The following is a 12,846-nucleotide window of genomic DNA, read 5'->3' as shown; positions in this document are numbered from 1 at the left end:
CAATGGGGAAACAACAGTCTCTTCCTTAAATGGTTTTGGGAAAACTGAATAGCTCTCTGCAAAAGAATGAAACTGGACCACTATCTTACACCCTACACAAATACCTCAAAATGTCCTCAAAACGGAGTGTAAGGCCTGAACAATAAAATTCATAAGAGAATAAATAAGTGGTAAGCTCCTTGACATTGGTCTTAACAATGTTTTTTGGATCTGACACCAAAAAGAGACAAAAACAATAATAAACAAATGGGACAGCATCAATCTAAGAAGTTTCTGCACAACAAAGGAAATTATCAACAAAAGAAAAAGGCAGGGCGGAGGGGCAAGATGGCAGAGAACTAGGAGACCCTGTTTCAACCGCACCCCTAAAGTGAGCTAAATATCTACCAGAACACTCTGAATACCCATGAAGTCAGCCCAAGACGTAAGATAAAACACTTCTGGATCTCTATGGGGGAAGAAGACATCAGTGGAGAGGGTGCACCTTGCCTGGATTGTGGTCAATATATTCAACTATACATCCCCTCAACCACCTATCACCAAAATGACTAGGAGGAGAAACACGCAACAGAGGAAAAATTCAGAAACTGTGCCCTCTGCCACAGAACTATCAGATATGGACATAAACAGTATTTTGGAATTCAGAGTAACAATTATCCAGGCGATGGCTAGGTTGGAGAAAACCATTAGTGAAAACATAGAATCTCTAAAAGAGTGGAAGTGAGAGCCAATCTGGCAGAAGTTAAAAATAATATCAATGAGATCCAATCTAATCTAAATACTCTTATAGCTAGGGTAACCGAGGTAGAATATAGAATTAGTGATCTAGAAGACAAACTGATAGAAAAGAAGGATCAGGAGGAGGCCTGGATCAAACAGCTTAGAAGAAATGAAAACAGATTCAGGGAAATAAATGACACCATGAAACATTCCAACATCAAAATTATTGGGATCCCTGAGGGGGTGGAGAAAGAGAGAAGACTAATAGATATATTGAAAAAATTCTCAATGAAATTTCCCAATCTGGGGAATGGAACAAGTGTTCATGTCCTAGAGGCAGAAAGGACACCCCCAAGATCAACAAGTCTAGAAAGACATCCAGACACTTAATTGTGAAATTCATGAATCATAATTTTAGACAAGAGGTCCTAAGGGAAGCTAGGGGGAAGAGATTCCTTACATACAGAGGAAGGTCCATCAGAATAATGTCAGACCTGTCCACAGAAACCTAACAAGCCAGAAAGGGCTGGCAAGACATATTTATGGCACTAAATGAGAAGAACATGCAGCCAAGAATACTTTATCCAGCAAGGTTGACATTCAAAATGGATGGAGAGATAAAGAGCTTCCAAGACCTGCAAGGTTTAAAAGGGTATGTGACTTTCAGGACTTCATCAAGATCAAAAACTTCTGCACAACAAAGGAAACAGTCAACAAAACAAAGAGGCAACCCACGGAATGGGAGAAGATATTTGTAAATGACACTACAGACAAAGGGCTGATATCCAAGATCTATAAAGAACTTCTCAAACTCAACACACACAAAAAAGATAATCACATCAATAAATGGGCAGAAGACATGAACAGACACTTCTCCAAAGAAAGACATACAAATGGCTAATAGACACATGACATTTTTCCAACAAAGATAGCCAACAAGCACAGGAAAGGATGCTCAACTTCACTAGCCATTAGGGAAATGCAAGTTGAAATGACAATGAGATAGCATCTTCTACCTGTCAGAATGGCTATTATCAAAAGACAAAACAAAAACAAATGTCGGTGAGGATGTGGAGAAAAAAGAACCCTCATGCACTGTTGATGGGGACAGAAGTTGGTGCAGTCACTATGGAAAATAGTTATGGAGGTTCCTCAAAAATTTTGAAAAAGAGGTGCTACATGATCCAGCAATTCCACTACTCGGTATTGAACTGAAGAAAACAAAAGGGCTAGTTGAAAAAGATATATACACCTGAATATTCATTTACAACAAGCAAGATACGTAAAAAACCCAAGCATATTCTAATGAATGTGTGGATAAAAAGAAGTGGCATATATATAATGAAATACTACTCAGTCATAAAAAACAGAATGACATCTTGCCATTTACAAAACATGAATAGACCTTGACAATATCATGCTAAATGAAATAAGTCACACAGATGAAGGCAAATTTCTCATGATTTCACTTATATCTAGAAACTATAAATCAAAACAAACAAACAAAAAACAAAGTGCAGACTCACAGACACAGAGAACAGATTGGTGATTGCCAGAGGGGAGAGAGATGCAAGAAATGGGTGAAGGGGATTAAGAAGTACAAACATCCAGTTGTAAAATACATAAGTCAAGTGGATGTAATATACAGCATAAGGAATACAGTCAATATTTTATTAACTTTGTAAGGTGACAGATGGCAACCAACTTTATTATGGTAATCATTTCATAATGTACAAAAATGTGAAATCGTTGTACACATGGAACTAATATAATATTTCATGTCAGTTATATCTCGTATTAAATAATTAAAGTTTACATTTTAATGCATTTGAATTTATGATATTACTTTGCATAAAAATATTAACTTTAATCAGCAGGTTGATTTTACAAATATTGATTACTTCCCACTAGGCAATTTCCTAGCTTCCTATTATTTGATGACCATGATGTTCTCCTTTGCCTTTGGATAAGTTGTGAAAAGACAATTATTAAGCTTCAAGATTTCATTTCATTGTCTTCTGATGACATGGAGTCAATTTGAGTAAAAATATAAATAGAAGCCTTCAAGTCAAAATTGGATGACTAGAATTGTAACTATATATGTATCTTTTAAATTTCCTCTATTAATAAAAGATAAACATGCAATTTAAGTTACTTCCTAGCTCCTTAGTCATTCAGTAAGCATACATATACATCTTAACTCTCTATTCTGATAATGGGTAGATAATGGCCTAATTAGTCAGTAATCATTTGAAAATAAGAGCAGAATAGAAAAAGAAACCCACATACTTTCAAAGAATTAGGGATAAAGTAAATGCATTCTAAAAAATGATGATGAGTGAAGGTGTCAGTGAGTCTTTATGTTGAGTGTATGTGGCTCAAAAATAAAGGAGAGAAATAGGGAACAAAATGTTACAGCAAGGAAATTTCTATCACTTATCTACCAGCTCCCTCCCCCAATGCACATAAACTCTCATATACATATATACACTCACATCCATGTCCTCTGTATGAATATTAACAGTCATGACACAACTGTCCAAGGGCCCTTTGGAATGTTTTTCTCCTATGTATAATTTACATATGATAGAATGAATGCATGGATCTTAACTTTGCAACTAGATGAATTTTGACAAATGTATATACCTATGTTACCACCAGACCAATTAAGAAACTGAACATTTCTCAACTCAGAAAGTTCTTTATTCCCTTTCCTGTCAATCATTCCCTCCTGAGATGGTTAATTTTATGAGTCAACTTAACTGGGCCAAATTATCTAGATATTTGGTTAAACATTATTCTGGATATTTCTGTAAGCATGTTTTGGGGTGAGATTTACATTTAAATTAGTGGACTCTGAGTAAAACAGATTGCCCTCCCATAATATGAATGAGCCTCAATCAGTTGAAGTTGAGTTGAAACAGTTTGTTCTATCACTGAACAGAACAAAAGACTAACCTCCCTCAAGCAAGAGGCAACCAGCAAACTGCCTTCAGAACAACATCAATTCTTTGGACTTCATCTGCAAATCAGTTCTTCCTGGCTTTCCAGAAGACTGCAATTAGACTCAAACTGCAACTCTTTCCTGAGTAGCTTGCTGGCATCCCCCATCAGATTTTGGTCTTACTAAGCTTCCACAATTACATGAGACAATTCCAATAAAAAAAAATATACAAATAAATGAACAAATGAATAAAATATAAACATATAAACCAGATAAAATCTATATATTTATATAAATATATATTCATCCTATTGGAGAGAGAAAGAGGTATTTCCATCCTATTGTTTCTGTTCCTCTGGGGAACCCAGTACACCTCCCCTTTCACGCAACCCATAATTTCTCTTACCATAACCAAACAACTATCTTACTCACAATGTCCTTCAGAATTAATAGTCTCTCACCTAACCTTTACCCAAACACAATCTTCTCATAGCAATACTAAGGAATGGAAGCTAGCATAATATTTAAATACATTATACTTGCTTTTTTAAAAGGTTTATTATAGTATAATTTCCCTATAGAAAAATTCACTTTTTTCAGATTGGTCATGCATATAGTTATAGAACCATTACCAAAATGAAGATATAGAATGTTCCTATCATGCCCCAAAGTTTCCAAAACTCCTTAATAGTCAATTCTCTCTTCCTATCAGGTCCTGGCAACCACTAATAGTCTGCTCCAGAAAGTCATACTAATGGAATTATACTATAAAATAGACATTTGTGTTTTTTTTCTCACTTAGCATAATGCTTTTGAGATTCAATCTCACTGACATGTATAAGTAATTCCTTTTATTGGTGAATTCCACTGTATGGATGTACCACAACTTGACAATCCATTCATTGGTTAATGAAAATTTGGACTATTTTCAGTTTTTGGTGTTTATGAGTAAAACTGCTGTATATATTCTCATAAAGACCTTCATGCAAATACATGTTTTTATTTCCCTTATTTAAATACCTAGATGTAGAATTGTTAGGTTAAATAGCAAATGTGTGGTTAACTTTATCAGAAACTACCAAACTATTTTGCAAAGTGGATGTACCATTTTATATTCCCAGCTGAAATACACAAATGTTCCAGTTGCTCTGAAACTCTTTTAGGACATTGCAGTGTCAGGTTTTAAATAGCCATTCTAATAGGTGTGTACTGCTCTATCTTTGCACTTCTCTAATGACTACTAAAGATGTGAAGCTTCTTTTCATGTCTTTCTTTGCTGTCTGTAGGAGCCAGCATCCAAGATGGCCCCCCAAATGATCCAGAGATACTGGTATTCACAACCCTATGTAGTATTCTCCTAAATTTAATAGGGCTGTGTAACAAGTAATATACTCTGGAAATGATGGGTGTAACTTCTGATCATATTTTTCCTCCTTTTAGTTTGTTGATATGGTAAATTTATATTTATTGACACTTTTTAATTCTGAACTAATTCAATTGCTATTAACCCTGCACAGTATAACCTCACTCTCTACCATTTTTTTCACAAGGTGCAATCACAAACTCTAAGCTGTGGTACCCCTCTATCCTGCTTGAATGATACTCATCCTTTGACCCTCAATGCTCTTTTCCCTTCATCTATCTGGATTCCTATTTTACTTCAAGGCCCAGCTTAATTAATCTCCTCCATGAACCATTCTCTGGTTATCTAAACTGTTTTTCCATGGGCCAAACATCTGGGTGTGAGCACTTTTCCATTCTGTTTTTTATTAGCAAAAAGCCGCATCAAGAAGAGGGGGAAACTGAGGGAGAAGCAAGATGGTGGAGGAGTAGGAGACCTAAATTTTATCTGGTCCCAAGAATTCAGCTAGATAGTTATCAAACCATTCTGAACACCTACAAACTCCACAGGAGATGGAAGACAAGAATAGCAACAATTCTATGAACAGAAAAGTGAACACTTTCTGGAGGGTAGGACATGCAGAGAAGTGAATCCAAGGCAATATTTGGGAATATAGACCACAGCGGGGAGGGAGGGTCCATCAGCTGGCTACTGGCAAGTGACAGAGCAGCAGAGCACAAAATCAGAACTTCTAGAAGTCTGCTCCACTGAGGGATGTTGCTCCAGTGACTAAACAGGTAGTGGAACCCTCACTGGGACAGTTGTGGTCTCAGGACCCTCTGGGTCACAGAAAGACTGCAGTGCCTGAGTGTGGCAGAGCTCCCAAGTGTTAGAGCAGGGAAGCCGGCTGCAAAGACAGAGTCAAGGAGTGAGTCTCAGCTCGGGGTTGCCATAAACCGTGATCTGCAGCACAGCTCTTTGAGTAGGGAACCCACAAGTGGCAGATCAGGGGAGACCCCCCTCTTTCTCTGTAAGGAGGAACAGCATGGGGGAGTGTGCTCCAGGAATCTGCTGGGTTTCAGAAATCCAAATGGAATTGTGTGCCAGAGATAGAAATGCTCAGTCACAGGCCCGGTGAGCACAGAATGTGGCCAGAGACAAGGGAGACAGGAGAGATTGACTGCTTTTCTCTGAGGGTTTGCTGAGGACTGGGCCCCCAGCTCTTGGCTCCTCCAGGGCCAGAGATTGGGAAGCTGTCATATTGATTCTCATCCTCTAAAGCTGCATGGAAAGCTTTCAAGGAGCAAAAGCTACTGAGAGCAAACCTGAGCAGATTACTTAGCCTGGCCCCTAGTAAGAGAAGTGCAATTCTGCCTCAGACAAAGACATTTGAGAATCACTGCAACAGGCCCCTCCCCCAGCAGATAAGCAAAAACATCCAGCCAACACCAAGTTTACTGATCAATGAGAACTGCAAAACTCCAGCACTAAGGGAATATAGCACATAGAATTCATGACTTTTCCCCCATGGTTCTTTAGTCTTTCAAAATTATTTTTTTTTAATTTTCTTTATCTTTTTCTATTTTTTTTAAATTTTTAAAAAATTTTTCTTCTTTCCTATTTTAGCCAAGAGCTTATCAATTCCTTTTTAAAAATCTTTTTAAATGTTCGTTCTCACAGTCATATTCTATCCCTTCACTGTATTTAACCTTATTATTTGTATATGTGTAAGTTCTTTCTTTCTTTAAAATTTTGGGCTACAGTTTCTTCTAACAGACCAAAATATATCCTAAATCTAGTGTATGGCTTTGTTCTAGTCTCCTGTCTGACCACATTCTCTCTCTTTCTCTCTCTCTCTCTTTTTTTTTTTTTTTACATTTTCTTTCTCTTTCCAATCAGATTTTTATCTTATCAATTCCTTTTCAAAAATCTTTTTTAATTTTCATCTTTCAATCATATTCGATCCCTTCATTGTATTTACCTTTATTTTTGTATATATATATTTTTTCTTACTTTAAAATTTTGAGAGGCAGTTTCTTCTAACAGACCAAATAAACCCAAAATCTGGTATGTGGCTCTGCTCTATTTACTAGCTTGACAATATTCTTCCCCGCCCCATTAACTTTCCCCCCAGTTTCAGGTCTCTTCTGATTTGTTTAGTGTCTATTTTTGGAGGGTCATTGTTATTCTTTAACATTTTGTTCTCCCATTCATCTATTCTTCTCTGGACAAAATGACAAAATGGAAAAACTCACCTCAAAAAAAGAACAAAAGGCAGTACCGACTGCGAGGGACCTAATCAATACAGACATTAGTAATATGTCAGAACTAGAGTTCAGAATGATGATTATAAAGATACTAGCTGGGTTTGAAAAAATCATAGAAGATACTAGAGTATCCCTTTCTGGAGAAATAAAAGAACTAAAATCTAACCAAGTTGAAATTTTAAAAAAGCTATGAATGAGGTGCAATAGAAAATGGAGGCTCTTACTGTTAGATAAAAGAGGCAGAAGACAGAATTAGTGATATAGAAGACCAAATGATGGAGAATGAAGAAGCTGAGAAAAAGAGAGATAAACAACTACTGGATCACAAGAGGAGAATTCGAAAGATAAGTGATACCATAACATGAAACAATATTAGAATAATTGGAATCCCAGACGAAGGAGAGAGAGGGGCAGAAGATATATTGGAGCAAATTATAGCAGAGAACTTCCCTAATTTGGGAAAGGAAACAGGCATCAAAATCCATGAGGCACAGGGAACCTCCCTCAAAATCAATAAAAATGTCAACACCCCATCATCTAATAGTAAAACTTACAAGTTTCAGAGACAAAGAGAAAATCCTGAGAGCAGCTCAGCACAAGAGGTCTGTAACCTACAATGGTAGAGATATTAGATTGGTAGCAGACCTATGCACAGAGACCTGACAGGCCAGAAAGGACTGGCATGATATATGCAGAGCACTAAATGAGATATTTATGCAGCCAAGAATATTATATCAGGCTGTGCTGTCACTGAAAATAGAAGGAGAAATAAAAAGCTTCCAGGACAAGCAAAAACTAAAAGAATTTGCAAACACCAAACCAGCCCTATAGGAAATACTGAAAGGGGTCCTCTAAGCAAAGAGAGAGCCTAAAAGTAACATAGACAGAAAGGAACAGAGACAATATACAGTGACAGTCAGCTTACAGGTAATACAATGGCACTAAATTTATATCTTTATATAACCAATATAATCAATAATGATTCTGAATGTAAATGGGCTAAATGCCCTAATCAAAAGAAACAGGGTATCAGAATGGTTAAAAAAACCAAGACCCAGAGATATACTGTCTACAAGAGACTCATTATAGATGCAAAGACACCTTCAGATTTAAAGTGAGGGGATGGAAAACAATTTGCCATGCTTATGGACAGCAAAAGAAAGCTAGGGTGGCAATCCTTATATCAGATAAATTAGATTTTAAACCAAAGACCATAATAAGAGATGAGGAAGGACACTATATCATACTTAAAGGGTGTGTCCAACAAGAAGATCTAACTATTTTAAATATCTATGCCTATAACATGAGAGCTGCCAATTATATAAGCCAATTAATAACAAAATCAAAGAAACACATTGACAGTAGTACAATAATAGTAGGGGACTTTAATAACCCCCTCACTGAAATGGACAGATCATCTAAGCAAAAGATCAACAAGGAAATAAAAACTTTAAATGACACATTGGACCAGATGGACATCACAGATATAGTCTGAACATTCCATCCCAAAGCAACAGAATACATATTCTTCTCTAGTGCCCATGGAACATTCTCCAGAATAGATCACATCCTGGGTCACAAATCAGGTGTCAACCGGTACCAAAAGGCTGGGATCATTCCCTGAATATTTTCAGACCACAATGCTTTGAAACTAGAACTCAATCACAAGAGGAAAGTTAGAAAGAACTCAAATACATGGAGGCTAGAGAGCATCCTACTGAAGGTCAACCAGGAAATTAAAGAAGAATTGAAAGAATTCATGGAAACAAATGAAAATGAAAAGACCACTGTTCAAAATCTTTGGGAAGCAGCAAAAGCAATCCTAAGAGGACAGTATATAACAATACAAGCCTTTCTCAAGAAACAAGAAAGGTCTCAAATACACAACCTAACTACACCTAAAGGAGCTGGAGAAAGAATAGTAAGTAAGGCCTAAACCCAGAAGGAGAATAGAAATAATAAAAATCAGAGCAGAAATCAATGAAATAGAAACCAAAAGAATAGCAGAATAGATCAATGAAACTAGGAGCTCGTTCTCTGAAAGAATGAATAACATTAATAAACCCCTAGCCAGACTTACCAAAAAGAAAAGAGAAAGGACCCATATTAATTAAATAAAGAATGAAAGGGGAGAGATCACAACCAACACCAAAGAAATACAAACAATTATAAGAACATATTATGAGCAAATATATGTCCTCAAATTAGACAATCTGGAAGAAATGGATGCATTCCTAGAGACATATAAACTACCAAAACTGAACCAGGAAGAAATAGAAAACTTGAATAGAGCCATAACCAGTAAGGAGATTGAAACAGTAATCAAAAATCTCCCAACAAACAAGAGCCCAGGGCCAGATAGTTTCCCAGAGGAAATCTATCAAACATTTAAAGAAAAATAAATACCTATTCTTCTGAAACTGTTCCAAAAAATAAAAGTGGAAGGAAAACCTCCAAACTCATTTTACAAAGCCAGCATTACCTTGATCCCAAAAACCAAAGACCCCATTAAAGACCAATATCCCTGATCAACACGAATGCATAAATTTTCATGAAAACCCTAGCCAAGAGGATCCAATAGTTCATTAAAAGGATTATTCACCACAACCAAGTGGGATTTATTCCTAGGCTGCAAGTTTGGTTCAACATCCACAAATTAATCAATTAATACAATACATTAATAAAAGAAAGAGCAAGAACCTATGATAATCTCAATAGATGCTCAAAAAGCATTTAACAAAGTACAGCATCATTTTTTTTAGATTTTATTTATTTATTTGATAGAGATTACAAGTAGAGAGGCAGTTAGAGAGAGAGGAGGAAGCAGGTTCCCCGCTGAGCAGAGATCCCAATTCGGGGCTCGATCCCAGGACCCTGAGACCATGACCTGAGCCAAAGGCAGAGGCCTAACCCACTGAGCCACTGAGGCACCCCAGTACAGCATCATTTCTTGATCAAAACTCTTCAAGTGTAGGGATAGAGGGTACATACCTCAATATCATAAAAGCCATCTAGAGAAAAACCCACAGCAAATATCATCCTCAATGGCTTAGAAAAACTGAGAGCTTTTCTAAGGTCAGGAACACATCAGGGATGTCCACTACAACACTGTTATTCAACATAGTGCTAGAAGTCCTAGCCTCAACAATCAGACAACAAAAAGAAATAAAAGGCATCCAAATCAGCAAAGAAGTCAAACTCTCACTCTTTGCAGATGATATGATACTTTATGTGGAAAACCCAAAAGACTCCACCCCAAAACTGCTAGAACTCATACGGGAATTCAGTAAAGTGGCAGGATTTAAAATCAATGAATAGAAATCAGTTGCATTTCTATACATCAATAATAAGACAAAAGAAAGAGAAATTAAGGAGTTGATCCCATTTACAATTTCATCCCAAACCATATGATACCTAAGAATAAATCTAACCAAAGTGGCAAAGAATCTATACTCAGAAAACAATAGAATACTCATGGAAGAAATTGAGGAAGACACAAAAAAATGGAAAAACGTTCGATGCTCATGGATTGGAAGAAAGAACATTGTGAAAATGTCTATGCTACCTAGAGCAATTTACATATTTAATGCAATACCTATCAAAATACTTTTTTCAAAGAAATTGAACAAATAATCCTAAAATTTGTATGGAACTGGAAAAGACCCCGATATAGCCAGAGGAATATTGAAAAAGAAAAGCAAAGCTGGAAGCATCACAATTCCAGACTTCAAGCTCTATTATAAAGCTGTAATCATCAAGACAGTATGGTACCGGCACAAAAAGAGACACATAGATCAAAGGAACAGAAAGAATAAAGAGCCTGAACTAGACCCTCAACTCTATAGTCAACTAATCTTTGATGACACAGAAAGAATGTCCAATGGAAAAAAGACAGTCTCTTCAACAAATGGTGTTGGGAAAATTGAACAGCCACATGCATTAACAACACTAATTAATAAAAAAAAAAAAAAGAAGGAGAAACTGTTGGTGATCAGGGAATAGAGACAAGAGTCAGTGGGGGAGAGTAGGAGAAGCAGGGTGCCATAATATTTGAGTATTACAATTGGTATTTTTCTCCTAGTACAATAATACAGGGAATTTCTAGTTCTAGTTTTGGGGAGATTCCAGTAATGTTATGCTCATAGTTAATCCTCCACCCACCCTTTGCTCTTGGAACAATTCTGGAAGACTGTGCTCCTTTATTTTTGGTGGAACTGCAAAAATAAAAAGAACCTCCTGTTTCTCTGAAAATCCTTGTAAAAGTATGTGTAAAAGAATGAGATAAAATATTATATTCACTCAGTATATGCTCAGCAGTACCATGTGAAAAACACTGTGTTAATCTTTGTAGGGGATATAAAAATAAAACCTATTTGACATATCTAAATTTAATTACATATAATGTCCTCTACATACTTATTCTTTCTTATTTTAAAATCCCTATTTCTTTATAGTCCCCCACCTCAGACACACACTCGGCTTTCTTCTACCCATGGAAAAGTGCTATTCAATAGAGAAATACTAAAATATATGGTCACATAAATATTATTAACATCAATTTTTAATGTTATCTTGAATAGTTTTATACAACTTGTTTCATTATCCAAGTGTGAAATATAATCCTTAATTTGTAAAAATCATTTTGAATATTTTCTTGTAATCTTTGAAGAGAAAACCAAAACCCATTTAAAATGCATCCAAATGGTTTTCATAAAAATTAAAAATGAAAAATACCTTGGTTAAAGCCAGATTTTAGTATTAAAGCCATATGGGAGTGCAGAACAGTGCAAGTTTTGGCTCAGTCAAGATTTCCTGTGATGAAACTGGCACCTGTTTTTATAGATGTAGTTAACCACCTATGGGTACATGAACATTTTCAGTTTGGGCCTTAATAACAGTCTCCATATGATGATTATATTACCTGGGTAAGGAATTGCAAACTGTTAAATATTCCTTTCTAAAGTTTATTTGTCTTAGTGACAGAGAGAGTACAGTGTAATTGCCTGGGAAAACAAACTGCCAAATATTGGACAATTACTACCCCCACTCAGATCAGAATCTTAAGAGACAACAGTAAAACTTTGGTGATTTCCATGATCCTAGATGAAAAACAAAGAAGAAAGTCTTATACTGTAAATGATAGTGGGGATTTTTCTCCCTTATATTAGAACTCAGCTAATCAAAATCCAGTTGGAATTTACAGTACTCAGTGGTCAAAACCAAATATATGCCTTGAACTACAAACACAAGTTGAATGCAGTAGGAAAACTAGAGTCGGATATTTAGTGAATTCCAACTGTATATGTTACCCACAATCAAATTCTGTGTGCAAGTCTTAATTCTATCTTGAATAATTTAGGAGCCGTCTGCCTGAGAATGTTTGCATATTCCCCTTTCTTCTATCCTTTGATACTCTGATTTTTGGTATGTTTTTCTAGTTAAGCCTTATCAACCTAAAATAAACAATTTATTAGTTTTAGTAAAGATGTGATGGTAGAAGAATAAACAGCATAAGACATTTATAAAAGGAATGCTTTCAAAGTATACAGCTATATGAAGAGTATCCTTCAGCG

This window comes from Lontra canadensis, unplaced genomic scaffold, assembly GCF_010015895.1.
Source record: "Lontra canadensis isolate GAN:19392208 unplaced genomic scaffold, GSC_riverotter_1.0 scaffold2, whole genome shotgun sequence".
Taxonomy (NCBI): Eukaryota; Metazoa; Chordata; class Mammalia; order Carnivora; family Mustelidae; genus Lontra; species Lontra canadensis.
Note: the sequence above shows the minus strand (reverse complement) of the source record.